Source organism: Ptychodera flava, chromosome 4 (genome assembly GCF_041260155.1).
Source record: "Ptychodera flava strain L36383 chromosome 4, AS_Pfla_20210202, whole genome shotgun sequence".
NCBI lineage: Eukaryota > Metazoa > Hemichordata > Enteropneusta > Ptychoderidae > Ptychodera > Ptychodera flava.
Genome location: NC_091931.1, coordinates 10,821,694 through 10,843,626, shown reverse-complemented (window position 1 = coordinate 10,843,626; position 21,933 = coordinate 10,821,694).

Genomic DNA, 21,933 nt, shown 5'->3' with positions numbered 1-21,933 from the left:
AATGAAATTAGTGGCTGGCACAACGCATTTTATGCAAGTATGAGCCGTGTCAAAATTCAAAAACACACTGACCCCCCTCTATTCAGCATTTCAAAAACATGGTACCCCCCTATCACCAAAGTCAAAAACAAGGTGAAACCCCCCATGAATCCTCCACCCCCCATCCCCCCACCCCCCCAGGCAAAAGAAGACTTTATGAATTGCACCCGTTACAACCTGATCCAAATCTTGACCTTGAAGGCGTTTGATATCATGTCTGACATAGCGTTCTACATTCGCACCATAAATCGGAAGAAAAAGTGTTGACATTGCACTAAAACGGTCACTACTCTGACAATTTGAAGCCCCAGTCAAGAATGTAAGATGTGTAATAATAAGATTATCAAAAAATACCTCAAAGGACGCACTAGCGATACGCTGCGCTATTTTCATAATTAATAACCTCATATTATTAAAGATATGCGCCCAAAGGGCGCACCGAAAAATGAAACTGAATGATGAAAGTTACATCCCAAAAGGTTCTTGCTGATAGATTTTTTTTTTCTTCCACATTAGCTTGCCATTTTTTTTTTCATTAACTTCATCTAAGGCAGAATTTTTTTTTCCCTTGTATCCGCTGGGAATTTTTTTTTCAAAAATCTTCCAGACCCCCCCCCCCCAGGATATCAAATGGTCCACCCCTAAGGCTAGATGGCTAAAACAGCACAAACAGACAACCCAGTTGAGAGAATAGACTATTCTTAACTGTGAGGTATCGGGTTACTTGCTGCTTCTTGAGTCAAAGGGAAGTGAAAATTACTTATTGAAGTTCAGAATTGTTATTTACTTCTCCAGTATTCAAAGATTCAGTAAACATGAACAACTCTTTGAGTTCTGCTTTTTGTCACATACTTGTAATATCTATATCATTTGCATTTCAGTATCATAAACAGTTAAAGTTCACCTCGTAATGTACATGTCACCATGGATGTGATATCTGTGATATCAACTCAATGATGTTACTTTACAGCCAAGATACTGGTCGTCACTTCTCTGGCTGGCCTTGGGTCACCCTGATCGGTGTTCACATTGACTGTTAGGCAGATATTGGAGGGGATTTACTATCATGGTTCTCCTGGCAAAGGAATGTATTAATCATGTTCAGTGGAGAATGGAGTTTTGATATTCAGAAAAATAATTTGTAGCAGATAGTGTTTACTCCCTTATAAACTATCGTGTACATGAGAATTCAAAACCTAATGCCCAGTTCTCATCAGTAATCCTACCATTATGTGTTCACAGTCTTGCATCTGTTTAAGCTACTTCACCATGAAAGAAAGTTATATCTCATTCATAGATCAATAACTAAGTAGACATTTTAGAATACATACACTCAGAATATGTATTTTCTAACATTGTCTTACTATTTTTTACAATAGGTGTTATCCCCATCTTTTGTATACAAACACCAGTCATATGTAGGAAGAGATTTCAAGCTATGGGCTCAAGTGGCACCATTCATACTTGCTTCAAACATACCACCTGGGCATCTACAATTTTGGCACCTCATTAGCGAGGTAGGTTAGAAGATTGATCCCGTTAACTCATTATTGGAGAGATTAAATGGGTTGTGATGTGTAAGATGGTTATGTGTCATCTGTAAGAGATAATAATTATATTATTTGATATTTTGACACCGTAGCACAAATCACCAAAGGTGTCCAATGTCACCACAATATCTGTGTATAAATGTGTCCGTAATTAGGCATTTCTCAAATTTACTCAAGCCAACATGATGATTCTATGCTCATACTTTGATCTTCCTACAAAAGTGACTGAGTAGAGTGTTTGATTGGATTGGATTTTCTTTGCCACTGCACTGTCTCCCTAATACATACCAATTGGCCATGGTGTCCACTCAAATCTCACTTTGATTCTAAGTGTTATAAGGAGGTACGCTAACCATTCAAAAAATTTCCGGATATTCATAAAAGTGGTATTTTTCATTTAGCAGAAGTACCCCAGTGGAAACAAAAATTGGGTCCCAATGCAAACTTTTTCACAAAATTGTGCTAAAAACACCAAAAATTCATAAAAATTACCATTTTTAAGAATTCCATATTTTCCAACTAAAATCAAATTAATTTTGCAAATTCATAAAAACTTGCTATAGAAGTTGACTTATAACATTAACATGATACCTAGGTCACGTATGTTAGCAGAAATCTTTTGTGAATAGCTCCATCAAATGAAAATTTGTAACTAAAAACACATTTCTATCACCATAACTATTTTCAAAAAAGACACATATTGCAATTTAAAAATATCACTCAATATCGAAATTATCAATAAAACTTGTGATAAATAACAAGAAAGGGACACTCTTTCATATGCATCAATAAAAAATGGGGGTGCCCATACTCGTTTTCCTGTAAAATCACAAAATATGGTGGAAAAATAGTAATTTCAGCAGCCATTTTAGGTGAAGCAATTCTGACCCCCTAAGTTGCTCATTATAGGTGTGATTCAGATGACAGGTTATACTCTGTGTTTCAATAGTCCAGTATAACTACATGACTTTGCACATACATGAACGTATACTTCATTTTTTGCAGTGTCAAAATTTTGTGAAAAATTGGTCATACTTTTCATTTTTCTATGGACAAATAAAAATACCAGTCACTATGGATAATAAGCACATTTTTTCAACCCCTGTGAAAAGTATCATACAAGAACAACATTTCTCTGTATTGATAGTGTACTTTATTTGAATATATTATTTAATATGATTTTTTATATAAAAAAAATAATTTATTGTCAATATACATATACATTTCAATAAATAGAAACATCTATAAATGTAAGGAGATGTGAATATTATGTGTTTGAATTAAAATAAGCAGTAACATTTGCAATTATCCGGCTATTAGATGTGATTCTTGGTTTGTTCCAGAATTTCTCAGAAAATAAATTATAAATACCATTTTGACTATCTCAGAGGTATGCAAGTTTCAAATGATCTACACACAGACCTGATGCTGATATTCTTTCAGCCATGCCTTTACTTAAAACATTGCCTTGAACAAGTGGGTCAAAAGAGGATACATTTTTCTTTTTCAGCAGAGTGATCTCAATTGATTTAACAGTATATGAAACTGTAAAGCTATGCTGTAACAATTGTTCAGCACGAATAGCACACTGTGTATGTAGAGTTTGCAATGCTTTCACATCATCAATTGCATTGTGAGCATTGTATGATTTTCCAACAAAGTCTGCCACTAAACTTTCTTGTGCATATGAATGCCTACCTGGATGTAAATTTCTGAAAAGAGGCAAACTATCTGTAAACCCATCTACAACAGATGAAAACATCTCCAGCATGTTACATGCTGCTAAAGTATGTACAAGCAGACGACTATCAAATGCTCTACAGTTATGTGCAAGAAGTAAAACATGTTTAGATACATGACTCAACCACTGAATAAAATTAATTAAACAAACACGAATTGGCACTGTGTCCAATGGCTGTCCTCTATAAAACAACTGGTGACCAATAAATGAAAATCCTGTAATTGCTACTGCTTGGGGTGATATCGGCTTCTTTGTGTGTACCACCGTCCCTCCACCGTGCTGATTGAACTGTTCATTACCACAGACAGCTGACAGCTGAACAATGTGAGCCTCCAAACCTGTGAAATAAAGGGGGAAAAATTACCATCAGTGCTTTAGTGTCAAGTAAACTGTCGCTATGCTTCCGTAGGTCATCCTCGTTGACGCCTATAAAATGGTCATCGCGGAGTTCCGACAACACCAGGGGGAATTTCTTGTCCAATGCATTTGGAATGTAATGTTCAGCATACTCAGGTACAAGAGAAAGGATGGATGGCTTCGCGGTTGAATCATGCAAACCCTGGAAAAATCGTCTAGTTTCTTCGGGAGTGGGTGCTGGTATTTCGGGAAATCCCCTTCTGACATTGATTGGTGGCGTAGGTGTACGGCCCGTGGTCACCGCATCAAGCCTTCTCTTCTTGGTCTTGGCGGACGTGAAGTCGATATCTCTTACCCTTTTGCCGCTCACCTTCTTCACTCCGGCGGGAAGCAACCAGTGACATATTTCTTCCGTCACACTTCTGGACGCCTGTAACTTCACAGAAGCTTCGATGGCAAACAAAAGGGCACCAACATGACTACACGTTTCGCCAAGACCAGCCATACAAGTGCAATGTCCTGCAAGGATTTTCCCACCCTTTTCTGCGATAATCCAGGGCTGCATCTGCGCGTCGTTCATGCGTTGACTGTGCCGAACTTTTTCTGTCAACACGCATTTATCGTTGACGGCGATGCTTCCGATGGTACTCACCCAGCCGCTGACAAAATAATTGTATGACTGCAATGACTTGTACGCTTTCAAGTCTTCCAATGTATATGCACTCTGAGAGTAAACCAAATAATTGACGATGTCAGGGTATGAAATATCTGGCCACTCGCTCATGTCGTCTGACCAATTACTTTTGGGGAGCTGGTACGGGTCTATGTTGCCGACGAAACGGATCTTCTCCAAATATCTGGCCCGTGGAACGTCATCGAGAGAGTCCAGATAGTCGTTGAAGCTGTGGTCGATGTTTGTTTTCTTTGCCATGCTTCCGGGTTCGTCGAAACCAGGTTAATTCTATTCACAAACAAATCGATTGAACTTTGTGCTTCAGCAAGTCAATGACACTTGAATATTCAACAGGTTGCCCTACAAGATGGCGCCGACGGTCAAATACCCCGGATGTCATGACGTCATTGCAAAGCATCTATCGTCTTTTCTGCCTAATTACACGGCTCTTGCAAGATACAGTGGAATTTGATCGAGTGTCCGTTTTGCCTTGCAGAGCTCGACAAGTCTACATGTTGCTTATCATTAGGAAAGTAAACATTTGCAACAAATTGAGTCTTTGATGTTGGATTAGCCTATACAGCGCGCGCGGCGAACGTTTCCCATACACTGTCTAGTCTACAATCATGACAGTCGTTTCAGCATGCCACTCATGCACAACAAGCTTGACACCGCACTATAGTACCGTGGCCGAAAACGACACAGACCCTCTCAGTTTGTAATTGCGGCGTTCTGTTAGAGCTGCGTCGTTCTGTTTTGACCTGCGCTCTTCAGTTTGTAATTGCGTCGTTCTGTTAGAGCTGCGTCGTTCTGTTTTGACCTGCGCTCTTCAGTTTGTAATTGCGTCGTTCTGTTTGAGCTGCGTCGTTCTGTTTTGACCTGCGCTCTTCAGTTTGTAATTGCGTCGTTCTGTTTGAGCTGCGTCGTTCTGTTTTGACCTGCGCTCTTCAGTTTGTAATAGACGATTTTCCGCTGATTGCGAGATCTCGTGAGACTTTATTACATGCCCGTAGAAACAGGTTTCCAGCTTAGTAATACAAGTCAAACTTAGTATGGAACTAGAAAAAGTGCAGAACTGAGCAAATGTTGCAACTTCATATATTTTATGCAGTGTTTAACGTAATTAGCGACTTGTCCTGTTTTACGCAGTTTGTCCTGTGTTGCGAGAACGCGTCCACTGCGAACCACATATTCTCGCGATATCTCGGATGTCACGCGCGGTTCGGAACATGGTCTATTGCGTCGTTCTGTTGAGCATAGGCGGCCCATACATATTGATAAGCTTATTATTGAGTTTTTCTCAGTTTTCTCTGTCACTGTCAGCCCCTCTCCTTTTCTTCATGCTCTGACTGATCGTAGTAAATAAAATAAATGACTATATAGCCTAACCTATAGCCTTTTGACTCTTTATTCATTTTACACTCCATTACAAGGACGTATATCTCTCATACACACATGCCGTAATTGATTAGTCAACACAACTAATTATGCTAATCCGTGGACTTATCAGAGGTTGGTCAACATCGGAAAGATAGTGATGTTAATGAAAAAGGAGAAGGTATGAAGATCTTGGGAAACGTGTCCCGAGGACGTCCGTAAACCTAGTGGACGCTTATATATTCATGATATGCGCAAACAAACACTGCTCATTATTCAAAATAAACGGGAAGTTAGATCGAAAGGAACACTCGAAACGCGCATGCTTTTCGTTGCCAAGCGCCAAATTCTAACATAACTAAGCAGACATGGTCCTGCTCCATGTAACAAATGCCACCCAGAAAGTATCGACCGACCAAGCAGAAAAAGATCGCCGGAGTTGCCGTTTCATGAGTTTTTCAACAAAATTATATAGATGTATGTTTCACGTCGTCGTTTCTGGGAGTGTATATAGGCCTACCAAGTATAATTTACAAACCGCGTCGTGATTCAAGGCACAATGGTGATACATTAGCAGGAGCACACACTGGAGAATTTTGGCCAGCACTGTGAATTTTTAAACCAGTCACCTTCATTTCTCTGCACTCGCTATTAACTCCATGTCTACCGCTAACATATCGTTATTTTCTGTCTCAAAGTACGTACCAGCAACAGGCCTTTGACGTCAAAGTCGGTTATTTTCTGGTGTACGGTAGCAACCATCTCTACTACCTCCATGGTAGCAACCAAGCTCATGACTAGAATGACTGTACGGCGTCAAAGAGTTAATGTCGCCGGTTACTTTTTTCGCATAGTAAAAGAGAGTTGGTCGCTACATAGAGCTAGTTTCTAGCTCCATGGTCGCTACTAGTCTAAGGAATTCATCGATTTTCAATCGTGCCTTATGCAGTGTTAGTGCACAAAATTCCCGAAAGAAGCGGCGCACGGGCTATAAAACTTCGTTATACGGTTAGGCTAGCTTTGGGTCCATATTTTCCACCCAAATTGCCAACACTCATCGACAACATGGTTATTAGGAGCCTACCACTACCAGAAATCCGCTCGAAAATCACCAAGCTATCGCCGTTTTTCCAGCTTTTTCCGACATGGCTACTCGCAGACCGTTCTTTTTCTGGCGTACTTGTAAGCGATTGACGAGGCTCAGTGTAGCCCGTCTCTAAAGTCACCTGAGCGGTGACCTCGCAACATCAAAACACAAACTGACATCACCGATGATGTCGGCCACTACGTTAAGAAGCCTGTGAGAATTTTTACCAGCACTGTGAATTTTTTAAACCAGTCACCGTCATTTCTATTCACTCGCTATTATCTCCATGTCTGCCGGTAACATATCGTTATGGAGAAGTTTAGTTACACGTAATTACGTTCCATCATCAGCTGATCAGTGATAACCATACGTCGCGTACGTGTAGAACATACGTTCGGAACGGCAACAACACCTCTACACATACAAAATGTAGTCATAATTACGTGTAGTATTTTTTAGATATTCTTGATGATTTCCGCGAATTTAGACAAGAAACCTTGTAAACTATCATGGAAAACATCGTTGATATCATAATATTTCGTAGAGTTTGCACCAGCGCAAGAAGTACTTGCTATATGATTTCCTTACATGAACGAAATGTTTCTTAAAACTTAAACGAATTTCCAATGTTTGTGAGAAAAAATACAGCAAAATTATCGAGAAGGCACAGCAGACATTAGGCAGACCACCGTCCCTCCACCCACGGACGGTGGGCAGACAAAACCTTAGCAACACCACCCGATTGAGAGAACCACGCTTAACCACACGAACTTTGACCCTAGTAAATCAGGCTTGTCCCTGGGAAATATGTTTACAAGTTTGCCCACATATAAACAACGTAAAGGTCAAAGGTTTCAACTTCCGACTTCCTGCTTTACGGACGTCCTCATGCCATGAACTGCAGGCAAGGCACTGGCAGGGTTTGCACTGTTCGCGACCATTTAAACGTTTGAAATAAGAGTAGCTGTCTCTCCTCGGCCATCGAAATACATTGGCTGCAGTAGATTTTGGATAAATGGTCATGACTGGCCGCAATTTGGTAATTTCTGGACACATTTCAGGAGAGCTTCTTACCTTCCCGTTTTAGTAACCATTCCTATCTTTCGCGATGTTGACCAACTCGTAAAATCCCTGATAAGTCACGGATTAGCATAATTAGTTGTGTTGACTAATTAATTACAGCATGTGTGTATGAGAGATATACGTCCTTGTAATTGAGTGTAAAATAAATAAAGAGTCACAGAGGCTAGGTTATGTTATATAAACCATTTATTTTATTTATTCCGATCATTCAGAGCATGAAGAAAGAAGAGAAAATGATAGAGAAAACACTGAAAAACTCAGCAGTACTTATTGGGTCGCCTGTGGTTTGAGCTGCGTCGTTCTGTTTTGACCTGCGCTCTTCAGTTTGTAATTGCGTCGTTCTGTTTGAGCTGCGTCGTTCTGTTTTGACCTGCGCTCTTCAGTTTGTAATTGCGTCGTTCTGTTTGAGCTGCATCGTTCTGTTTTGACCTGCGCGCTCTTCAGTTTGTAATTGCGTCGTTCTGTTTTGACCTGCGCTCTTTAGTTTGTAATTGTGTCGTACTGTTTGAACTGCATCGTTCTGTTTGATCGTCGCTCTTCAGTTTGTTTTGTTGTAATAAAGGGAAAGCAACTCCACACATCGTTCATATCTGAGTTGTTTGCATTTTGTATATGATATTGTGTATATTGTGAGTGTGTATCATGTTTGATTGTTTTATGTGAGTATTGGTTAGCCATGGCGAATGTAATAAAGAGAAAGCAACTCCTCACATCGTTCATATGTGAATTCTTTGCGTTTTGTGTATGATTCTATGTGTGTGAGCTGTTTTATGTAAAGGGTTGATTAGCCATGGCGAGACGTACCCGTAATTTACGTGTCTTGCTGTTAACCCACATTGGAGCACAGCGTACGGAATGTTTCCTAGATCGTCGTCGGATGGGAAGTGACTGACACTGTACTGTGAGGCCGAAGGCCGAACCTCGGTACTGTATAAGAATTCTTATACAGTACCGAGGTTCGGCCTTCGGCCTCACAGTACAGTGTCAGTCACTTCCCATCCGACGACGATCTAGGAAACATTCCGTACGCCTGTGCATTGGAGCAGAGAGACTAGCGTTACACTGCAATCCTTTGAAGCTACGTTTCGAAAACAGAGTTTTCTTCATCAGTCACTTAGAATGATTGATTGATTTTATGTGTTAATATGTTGTTCCACTGAAGTTTGTTGTTCAATTACGGAAGCTATGTCTACGGTTTGATCTTGTTGTGTTTGTGTATGCTCATGTGAATCGGAGTGCCATCTATTGTAGCTTTTGTGAAGTCTGGCATTTATAAGTATATCGCATACTTCTGTTCCTTCTGTATGCGATTATTGGTTGCTCGAAGGTTTGCAGCATGAAAAAAATATTTGGGACAAGATTTCACTGACGTTCTTGATCCAAGGCTTAAATAGTATAAAATCATGGACTTTTGTATAAAATACAGCAAAAACGGGCTAAGTGTCAAAGACACAAGGAAAAAAAGCTGGAGCAACAAAAAAGGACCTCAAAATTAAGAAAGTGAAATAGAAAAACATGAAAAGACATTGATGAAGTTCAGAGAGCTTTAGATGATATTTACAAAGTCAAACCACAAGGTATTATTCAACGTGCTAGAGTAAGATGACATGAACTTGGTGAAAAAAAGAAAAATCATTACAAAAATCACATTCGTAAACTTCAAGCATCTACAGATTTAAATGAAATTTTAAACACGCAGAAAAAATTTTATCGAAATTTATACCAGACTACACATTGTTTTCCTGAAGAAAAACCAGAAGAGTTCACTGGCGATTTGCATATTCCTTTACTGTCAGAATTACAGAACAAATATTTGTAAGGGTTATTTGAGTCTCGAAGAGTGCTACCAAGCTTCGAAAAACATGTCCAGCAATTAAAGCCCGGGGAATTGCGTTTCTGGCCCTGGTTTGGTAATTTAACTGTACTGAGTTTCAACTATATGTACACGTCCATATGGAGAGTTGTCAGTGTCAGTTTCCCAAAGACAAGCAACCATTACTTTGATTGATAAAAAAGAAAAAGATCGTCTGTAGCTGAAAAATTGGGGACCTATTTCTCTTTTAAACTTTTATTATAAAAATTGTTGCCAAGGCCCTTTTAATTCGAATTTCAAAGTTTTATCGGAAATAATTTACCCAAATCAAGCTGGTTAATATGTGAAAGGTCGCTACATCTGCAGTTGTGACGTTGTTTGCAAGATTTTAGACTCAATACACTTTACAAAAGAAAACGATATTCCTGGTATTCTACTTTGTATTGATTTTGCCAAGGCATTTGACTCTATTGAGTGGCCTTTCCTTTACTTTGCTTTAAAGAAATTTAATTTTGGTGAATCTTTTATTCTATGGGTCAAGTTTTATACTGCGATATTTTTAGTCATTAATAATGGTGTCACCTCTGGTTAATTTTAAGTTAGCAGCGGTTCAAGACAAGATGAAACTCTTTCACCTTATTTGTTTTTAGTTTAGAAAATTTGTCCATCGCCATTCGTCACAACAAAACAATTAAGGGCATTCAAATCGAACAAAATGAGTTAAAATTGCACAATATGCAGATGACACCACTCGAATGTTATCAGATGTGAAATCTGCTGCAGAATTTCTCAGAATAGCTGACTCATTCGGCAACATCCCCGGCCAGAAGATCAATAAGGAAAAGAGTGACGCACTACGGTTAGGTAGTCAGAGAGATTGTATATACACACATTAATCGACTCAATGTACCGCATCATTTAACAAAGGTAGAACGATGTGTGAAGTTGCTCTCCCTCTACTACATATGACTCCACGGGAACCCATGCCAAGTTGCAATGGTATTCTCCAAGTGACCGTTCAATGTTTGTTACAAAATGTTTACTCCGGTACTTCCGTGTTATGCTGAAAACAAACTGAAGAGCACAGATCAAACAGAACGATGCAGTTCAAACAGAACGACGCAATTACAAACTGAAGAGCGCAGGTCAAAACAGAACGACGCAGCTCAAACAGAACGACGCAGCTCAAACAGAACGACGCAATTACAAACTGAAGAGCGCAGGTCAAAACAGAACGACGCAGCTCAAACAGAACGACGCAATTACAAACTGAAGAGCGCAGGTCAAAACAGAACGATGCAGCTCAAACAGAACGACGCAATTACAAACTGAAGAGCGCAGGTCAAAACAGAACGATGCAGCTCAAACAGAACGACGCAATTACAAACTGAAGAGGGTCTGTGTCGTTTTCGGCCACGGTACTACCGTGGCCGAAAACGACACGGTAGTACCGTGGCCGAAAACGACACGGTACTATAGCTATAGCACATCATCAAAGTATTCTTTCAGCTATTTGTGTACTTTGATTTGGGAAATACAACTCAGACAAAACTCACTGGTATATTTTTCGAGTGTCGGATCTATATCTCTAGGAAAGTCCTCAACATCAACGGACTGACTCTTGGCGTTTTAGCCTATCATAGTAGAACATTGTATTTCTTCAGCAAGGTAAAGAATATTTTGAAGGCAGAGAGATATCACCGTCCCCTCCATGCGAACCCGTTGCCGTGCATGATGCCGTCCGAAAAATTACATGCCAAAATACAGTGAATTATTTCAGAAACACTGGATGTGTTATTCAATGGCACAAAATGTACCGTGTTGATTGAATTGCACTTGCATGTGCAAAATCAACATTTTTCTTCAAGTCTATTTTGTAGCTCAGAGAAGTGTCAATTGAGAAAGTTTCATTTAGCTGAGACAAAAGAGAAAGCGGGATTAAAGTTTCATGCAGGAGTGTTTAGCATTTTCTGGTTGACAATATTCAGTGTTGTATCGTGTCAAACTTGTTGATAGAGTAGACTGCACTGGCAATGCTACAGACTACATGTTGAAGGAACTGTTGTCGTGATTGCTGACATCGAGAGGAGAAGAAAAGTTTTTTTTAAAAAAAAGAATTTACTTGTTTCTTCATAAAGTTCCCAATTTAAAAGTAAACACCTAAAAGAAAACTGGTGATTTGCATGTAGTGCAGTGTTATGCTTGTTGTGAGTGACATGCTGAAACGACTGCAGTGATCATGACGAGACAGTGTATGGGAAACGTTTGCCGCGCGCTGTAATCTAACACCAACCAAAGACGAAGACTCACTTTGTTGCAAATGTTTACTTTTCTACTGATAAGCAACATGTAGACTCGTCGAGCTTTGCAAGGCAAACCGGACACTCAATCAAATTCCACTGCTCTTGCAAGATATGTTTGTTATGGTAGCCAATGGCTTTCTTGCCTAACTACACAGCAGTTTGGCCTAGCTGCACAGTCTTGACAGACAGGTTTTGTGGAGGGACCGGACCGTGGTTAGAGTGGCCAATGTCTTCTCTTCCCTGAATACACACTCTTGTCATACCTGCCAGTTAACTGTAGCCACCGACTGTCTTTTCTACCTAACTACACAGCAGTTGCCAGACTATGAGCTTTGGTAGCCAATGTCTTTTCTGCCTAACTACACATTCTTGTCATACCTGCCAGTTAACTGTAGCCACCGACTGTCTTTTCTACCTAACTACACAGCAGTTACCAGACGTATGAGCTTTGGTAGCCATTGTCTTTTCTGCCAAACTACACGGCTCTTGCAAGATGTGTTTGTTATGGTAGCCAATGGCTTTCCTGCCTAACTACACAGCAGTTTGGCCTTGCTGCACACACTTGACAGTACAATAAATTACCCACAATGCTGTTTGATTTGTACCAACGACATTAGTTTTCTTATAACTTTTTCAGTTCTGTATAAAAGCAATAATGTGAAGTCTCACGATAATTGATTAGTTATATTTATTAACAGTACATTGAAATGTTGTGGTATAAATTTCAAAGAAACCGTCAATTAACCATAAAAGTCACATTCTGCAGGTACTGCAAATGTCAAAGTTTTGTGAAGCAAGTTATGACCAACTGAAGGGGTCATTCTCTGAAAAAAGTTAGCATGTAATTTCTTTTGTCTTTTCTATTTGCAAAAAAATCAATATCCTTTTGTTTCATAAACACGGTGCAACTAGTCTTTCTACTTTCCATCACTTTATTCTGTATGGCTGAGGACACAATCAGGGGAAAACTTTACAAAAATGCTATCTCCTCTCTCAATCAAGCAAAATTTTCTTAATCCTTTATAGAGGGAATTGAGAAAAAAGGTGTCCTTAAAGTGCGTTTTCAGAATTTTTACAACTAGTCCAGGAATTTGTCTATACATGGGAGACATGGTAGACTTCACAGGGAATCTACGTCGGTACAAATCATAATGCATTATGGGAAATCTCTAGTACTGTGTCTTGACAGACAGGTTTTGTGGAGGGACCAGACCGTGGTTAGAGTGGCCAATGTCTTTTCTTCCCTGAATACACACTCTTGTCATACCTGCAAGTTACGGTAGCCCATGTCTTGTCAAGCTAACAACACTGCAGTTGCCAGACTATGAGCTTTGATAGCCAATGTCTTTTCTGCCTAACTACACATTCTCGTCATACCTGCCAGTTAACACTGGCCATCTTTTCTACCTAACCACAGAGCAGTTGCCATACATATGAGTTATATATGGTAGCAAATAACATATTTTCTGCCTAACTGCACATACTGGACAAACAGTCGAGTTACAATAGCCAATGGCTAATATACTGTATGCTTTCTTAATTCTTAGCTTTTCAAAGCTAAGAATTAAGAAAGTGTAATTGATAATTACAACTCCAGGCCAAAAGGAAGCAATAACAAAATTTTACAGGTATAAAGAACTTAATTACCTCCCTAGAGAGTAAACATGTATTGAGTCACAAAGTTTTTAAAAATACATACAAATATTACTCATCATCATATATCTAAACTCAATACAAATTGATATTGAGCTGAACGAAAAATGCAAGACTTCATGAGCATCTTGCAGGTTTAAAACATCCATTAAAGGCTTGTATTTAGTAAATATATATTGGAGTGGGGATTGATGGGTTGTTGAAAAAGCTCATGTCATCTATTTTCTGCAGTGAAAACATATTTTATGATATTTGATATCAATTCAAAATAAAAAATAACGTCTAACAAATTTTGACCAAGGATATTTTTGAAATGAAATTTATCTGAAGATAATCAACTTGTTAAAATCGTAGAATCCTCTATTAAATTGCAAAATTGTGTCTGTGTTACAGACGGCTGCTTACTACCAATTTCAACACATGGTCATGCCATCAAACTTTCTGTTGTAGTACATCGAAATTATCATCTGAGGACTCAGATACAAAGCCATTACGTGTACATGAAAATGTAAAATATGTACCAATAATGTTATTATGAAAATACCGGAAAGTGTGCACTTGAACATTAGCGCAAAGCATTACTGACATGATAAATTGCCCCAGTGACTCCATGCAATCATGCATTTTGGCAATAATGACACCATATTCTTCATAAAGAGAAACATTAGGAACTATTATAGACAATTTTATTCAATTTTGCTATCTTTTCACATTCATAACTCAGATGCTGTGGAAATTCTGTCAGAAAAATGAATAGAAGACTAGAAGTCCAGAAATTCATGTATGGGAATCAAAGAACTAGATGTCATGTAAAAGGTGAACTAAGAAAGGTAAATTTTTATCTTTATTCTAATCACTTTTTTGAGTATCAGTCTTTCAAGCCCTGCCATTTTAGAATGAGGATTGATAATATATAATAAACTAGTCATTTTTTCTACATATACTCGTTTCAAGTGAAACATTCAATTACAGAAAATAGTATCATGTTTTTGGCTTAATGTTTGTCATTAATACCAAATTTGAGGTTTTCAAACTTCTTTCATGCTTCTAATAAACTATTGCTACCATAATAGACTTTAGATAATCTCTACCTTTTTGAAAATATAAAGTATGAGGGCATTTCCTTGTCATCATATAGATGAGAAATATTCATTTGGAAAAAAATGTGTTTGTTAAGTGTAATGCAACCTCAATGAATATGTGGTATAGATAAAGGAGTGTATGCATGGATATGCAATCTTGGCTCTCTTTAAAGAAGTAATGTGATAATTTTTAGCTCAATATATGTGAAATATGACCAGCTCTTAGACATCAGTCAAAAGACGAAGTTGAATAATACTATAGAAGACTACTTTATTTAGTAAACAAGTAATAGACACTATCTACAAAGTGATACATAGCACTTGGGTGACAAACAATACAATATCAACATGGAGTCCAGTGACGTGAAGTGTCTGTGTTAAAGGTAGAAATGTTTCTGATCAAGGAAAGTGAGATTTCTCATTCATAAAAACAGTTTCAGCAAGAAAAGTTTGTGTTGTGAGATGATTGATAATAATATCTAGGCAGTGCTTCAAAGCTGAAATATCTTAGAAGGAATGTTATCAAAGTATCTACAGTAAGACAAGGTACTAATAGTGATGTAATACAAGAATACAAATCCTATCATTGTTATACACCTTGTTTTAGTGATTACTTTATGGTAATGGTGTTATGTTTTGACAGTTTGAAGGTGTCAGATGTGATGAGTCCATGGAAGAGGAAACAGCCAACAATAACATTGATAGGTAACGTGTTAAGCCTTCTTCATACAGTACACTGCTCTAAGACTGTAAACTAATTTTCTCCAGATAACCAATATTCAATATCATGAAGTTTTTTTGGAACACTTACTCATCAAAAAACAGTGTGATTCAAGCAAGTACATGTTGTAAGGCAAAGGCTGTTTTGTGAAGTTAAAGACTGAATGTGTGTACCGCACCAAAAATGGGTCTTTACAGGCAGAGTTGTACCGGTATATTTACCCTCAAAATATAATATTAGATTAAATACCATGGCATATATAATGATATGTCCAGTACTTTTTCTAAATTTGCTGTATAGTAACCATACTTTTAAAGTATATGGTTCCTGATTAAATAGTTTTGATGTTGCTTTGCTAACTGTAGATTGATAGCAGAAGGGGACGTCGAACCTAGAGAGTTTGCAGAAATAGATGTCAGTCCAGAGAGTTTAAAGCTGTCCAAGCAGAAAACGGCATTGTGAACAGAGGTGCATTTCTAAGCTATATGATGCCCATTGCAGAGGTAAAATAATTTCAATACACAATATTTTATACTAAACTGGTAAAAAAAAATAAGTACAGACTGTATTTGTAATGTTTGAACAATTCTGTTTCCAGGGCCGATAACATTTACAGGAAACCACAGGCATTTAAAACACAAATGGGAACACAAATCCTATCAATGATATAGCTGACAGTAGTAGTAAATTACCAGTCTACACTTCCAAAAAATGACTTGGTCATATTCACTGCCTCAATCCATATCATTGCCTTTACACTTGACCTGAAATAATAATGCTGGTCACTACCTGCCCCTCCACACCATCAGACTATGATTAATCACATCACATCCATGTACATGTACCAAGTTTCCACCGTGTACAATATACAAAATTGAATATAATTTAGGAGATTAATAATAAGTAGTATCACAATTGAGAAGCACCCTTTGGCGGGTGGCTAATTGTGTTTTGCTTCTATTGACTTGTTAGAAATAGCAGTAAAATTTACAGAAATCAGTTATTGCAGAAGCATTTCAAGCTATCTTTTGGAAAAGTTGATACAGTGAACAAACTAAAACCAGACACAAAAAGGACTGAGAAATGATCAGTATAGGCTGTGTCAAGCTTTAGTGATATTTGTGGTATCAAGATTACACAGAGTATAATTTAAGGCAGTTCAAACACCTTTAAAAATTGAAATCATAATTGTAGTCATATGTTGCTTGACGACTAGATTATTTGGTCTTACGAATGAGTAAATATGGGAGTCACCATTAAAAGTTTTGAGCGAAATTGTCGTAAAAGTGAAATTCCTGTGGACTGGAAAGCTTTGAAAGACTAAAATGTGTGTTATTTGAATATTCAACAAACCTCTCTCTCTCTCTCTCTCTCTCTCTCTCTCTCTCTCTCAGTCATATGGGAAGCTTGTCAAATGCTCAAAACATTTACGCGGGACATCTGTATTGTGTGGAAATTGCAGCCGTGTCAACCCAGAAGATTTGACAAGTTCAACTGTAAAGTTTTCAAACTCACAGAGCATCTTGAATCATTTGAATCATGCAATATGGACTGTCTTCATTCCTTTATTCATTGTTGTGAATACACTTCATGTAGAATGAAGAAGATTGATGGGCAGGAGAAGTATGTACATGAGGAACAATACCATCACTACAGGATAAATAGAGTTTTCATTTATGGCTCAAAAATTTGAAAGATTAACATACCGGTACATGTATTGATTGAAACTCCCATTCCAAAACTGTTTACAAATTGTTGATTGATATAAGTTTGTAAACCAAGTCTGCACATAATTAAAGCCAATACTAGTGCCACTATAACAGTCATTTTCACCATATATTCTTTGAAAAAAGATAATTTTACTCTTTAGAGTTTACATAGGTCAAAATACAGGTTGCTCATGAAGATTTCTACCGTCACATGTTGAGAAAAATTATCTTATATTTGTAGAATGTTGGAATCACTGTTCTAAAATCAATGCATGATCTATGTTGACTAAAAATATGCTAACTTTTTATCAGGGTTTTGAGACCCTGGGTCCGAAACCTTCTAGTAATCATTCTGTTTTTATTATTATTCTTCTTCAGCCTCATAAATGCAACTGCCCCGCAAACACCATTGCTCCTCAAAATTTCAAATTTGGCACAAAGGTAAAACTCCACGCAAGTAATCCTTTGATCACATGACCATAACAATGGGTCACCTGAGCTGGTGGCCATTTTGAAAATTGACTTCAGTTGCATAAAAATTAATCAATCAAATTCTGTTCTACGTTTTTGTATACCATAGGGCTAGGCTTCTTCATGCCAAAGATCAAGGCCGATTTTGAGAAGATTTTTTACAGTATTTTTTTTCTGATTTTTCAATGACCTTTGACCTGCCCTATACCTATTCAGCTAAGCTATGGTAATGGCTTATGACTGGCCTATGTAAGAGTTCAAGAGAGCAATTTTCTATTGAACAATAACCAGTGGGGGACCTAATTGGACTCCTGAATTTGGGGATGGCCTTGACCTTTGACCTTGGCATCTTCCCGCTCATTAAATATGCACATGTCTAACTTTGGGCTTGCCAATCGAGCTAGAAGTCTGATTTTTGGTGAACAGGTATAACTATGAGTTAAATTTTTTTGACAAAGTGTCATGTGACCTCAATGACCTTTGACCTAATATACCATATATGTTCATAACTCTTAAAGCACAAGTACTACACCCTTCATACTGTGTGATTGGAGACCTTATGAGGCCACTTCCTGTACCTAATTAATTATGCATATATCTAATTCTGAGCTAGCCAACAGAGTTACAGGCCTGATTTTTGATAATCATGGATAACCATGGGAGACATTTTTTTGACAAAATGTCAAGTGAGAAGGATGACCATTGACCTTGATTTCACAAATATATTCGTAACTCATTAGCATGTCTAGATCTATTTCTCGTATTGCCCCTGTGCCCAAGATGTCTCGAAACCCTGGTCATTGCTGCTTTGCAGCTATATTTTATTTCTCTATTTAGTGTTTCTAATGCTATTTAGTTAATGAAGACAATTTTTTCCTATATCATATGAAAATCGTCTGTCTGTTTACAAGCCTGATTGTCATTCAACAACTGGGACACCGAGAATATATTCACTTTATAGTTTGTACGTTATGCAGATTTAACATATGCAGCTTGAAAATAGATGATTGTTATTGTTGGTAATAAAAAGATGAAAAAAGGGGAATGGTGTGTGGATGAGTTTTCTGTTATTTTGTTCATTATCAAAACTGACACTACACACATGTACATTGACACACCGAGAATAAACATAGTTGATTAGTGATTTTTCTCAATAGTGAAACATAAATCATGGTAAGATTAGTTTAACCCTTTGCACCCTGACCCCCTGGTACTCTATGATGTCATCGGACATTTCTGTCCGAGCCGGGTTCAAAGGGTTAATAGTTCAAGCATCAAAATAAAAAACTGAACTGTCAGTATCAAGTGACATGCCTAATATGGTCATACACCAGCAGTTTTACAGTGTTGCAATAGGGCTGTAGCAGAACTGGTTTAGCAGTAATGTTGCATCCACACTCCAACATGCTGTAGCAGCACTGTTAGAACATGGGTGCTACAATCCAGTTTAAACAGCGCTGTTACACCACTGTTAGAACATGGGTCTACAATCCAGTTTCAACAGCACTGTTACAGCATTGTTAGAACATGGTGCTACAATCCAGTTTGAACAGCACTGTTACAGCACTGTTAGAACATGGGTGCTACAATCCAGTTTCAACAGCGCTGTTACAGCACTGTTAGAACATGGGTGCTACAATCCAGTTTCAACAGCACTGTAACAGCACTATTAGAACATGGGTGCAACAACACTGTTTCAACAGCGCTGTTACAGCCCTGTTGGAACATGGGTGCTACAATCCAGTTTCAACAGCACTGTTACACCACTGTTAGAACTAGTGTGAGTGTAAACTTGTACGATGATAATATGTCTTGTGGTTCTGATTGGATTTCTCCTCTGTGTGAAAATTTCAAAGAAACGGATTAAAAATTTCCAATGGTCACAGAATATGTGTGGCACTGACCTGCAGAACTTGAGATTTTGTGGCTTTTTGGGAAAATTATGTAAATGGCAAACAAAGTCAAATAAATCCGACAACTTGAGTCATAGTTCTCAATTCCTTCTATAATGTATGTCTTCTTGGGGAATAGTGCTCAATGCAGTATATTGCAAAGAAGTATATGAACAGCACTAGAAACACTGAAATTACTCAGTATGTCTATCACTTGAGTTTCACAAATTTTCAGATGAATAGCTCTATATGATTGTGTTTATATGAATACATCCCTTGTTATACATATTTTGGGTTATAGCAATTTTAGCAGTAGGCTGGTCAAAAGTTTGACACATAAAATTTGTTATTAATACTGCAGTGGGAATTTTTTCATTACTGTTTTGAACTGTTGGCCTTAAATATGAGTATAATTTGTTCTGTGGAAAAAGAGGTCTTCTAGATCAACATGCTTGAATAATGAGCTGCACTGGATAAAAATGACAATTATATTCATCGTAATTATCCAGTTGACTACATAAGATTGATCTTTGACAGAGTTGCTCCATGGTGTCCTAAAAGTAAATTCTCATTAAATGTTTGTTAGTTTTGCAATATTCTAACTAGAAGTGACTACAAAAGGGCCTGTATTTTACCCAGGATATCAGTTGAAATCAGGGGAGGGGTACGAGTGTTGCAAATGTGTTGGTAATGAGAATAATCATCACAAGGAAACTGTATACTTTTACTAAATCGTCTCTCAAAATACTATTTTAGAGCCAAACAGATGAACTTCCTCAATAAATCACTTTTTGAATCTACACAAGTCACATACTTTCATGTGAATTCTTTGTCAGTTTTGATGATTTTTAATGTAAGCATGTGTAAAATCTCATGTTTTCCATTGTGTTTTATCAATAAAAAGTCAAATAGTTTTAATATTGTATTAGTCTAAAGATTTTTATGATCATGTAAATGATCTACCCAAACCCCAATGTTTGAGCACAATTTGAACTGAAAGTGCACATTTCGATACACGTATATCATATTTGAACAAGAATTGACAAAATTAAAACTGTTTGTCCTCACCTTCCTAAATCTTTTGTTCCGAACATGTGAAATTCCAAAAGGGTCATTGTTGTGACCCTATACCGGTTATACCTACTGGCAAGCATGATATTTTTGGGTGCCTTGGCCCACTCAGCTGCCGAGAATAGCTGGCAGGCGACTGGAGGCCAGTTTAACCAAAGCACTGAACATGAATTTGTATATTCAAGTGATATAATTCTCGTCCCACTCAAAATTGTGAACTCTCAATATAAACATGATGACCCATATCCTATAAAGCTATTTTCAGTTATATCAAATTTGGCCGTATTAAGTCTTGAATTAAATTCAATTTTCATTGATAACAACAGCCAAGTCACCATATAAACTCTTTGTGTTGACAGTTCCATCAATGGAAAAAGACTGTATCCAGATCCAGTACTTTCATTGTAGGATACTTTGTTATTTCAAGGGATATGGTTAGAATTGACTGATAGTATATACGGCAATAACTGCTGACAGACACAGTCACATGACTGAAAATTGACATTTTCCTGCCAAAATTCATATAAAAAAATAAAATTTCAACTTGTTAACCCGATTTTTTTGGTCAGTTTTCTACATATTCTGAAAGAGTAGTTTTTTTTGTATTTAAGTTGTTTTATTGGTAACATTTTCTTTAGTAACAGTAACTTAAATTAGAATGAAGTACAGTGCTTAGTTATCTACAATTTTGTGTAAATTGAAATCCATTTGCTGCGATATCTCTCTAATTTGTCTTTTCAAGAGCGATTTCGCACTCTAGATGGTAGTGAATTTCACTTGCAACATGAAAGCTGCAAAGTGTGGTTTACTCTGTTTTATTTTCATGGCATAGATGTGTCTTTTGGCTGACAGTAGCAAGTGATTATGAATGTCACAGCAACCGTACAACACCAAAGAGCACTCGTGAACAAACTGAGAGATTAGGTTAGGGTTAGGGTTAGGGTTAGGGGTTAGGGTTAACCCTAACCCTAACCCTAACCCTAATTGGCTGCCAGTGGTCCTCATTGTTACCTGACTTTTAAGGTACAATTTGGTGTCTTACTCAATTTAGATTTGCTTTAAATTCACAGATATAATAGAAAACGATATATATCTCGATTGTAGAAATCTGGCACTCTTGGGCGCAAATATTTTGGAGAAAAGTAGTCAGGTAACAAAAAGGACCACTACCATATAAATGTATCTTAACATAGTGGATTTGTATCGCCTTTATAGATGGTTAAAAGTGGTTGACTGACGGTTTATCTATGTTTTATGGTCACGGTTACGTAGGACCTCTGGTTTTAGATCGAAAATTTTTTTGTCAAAAAA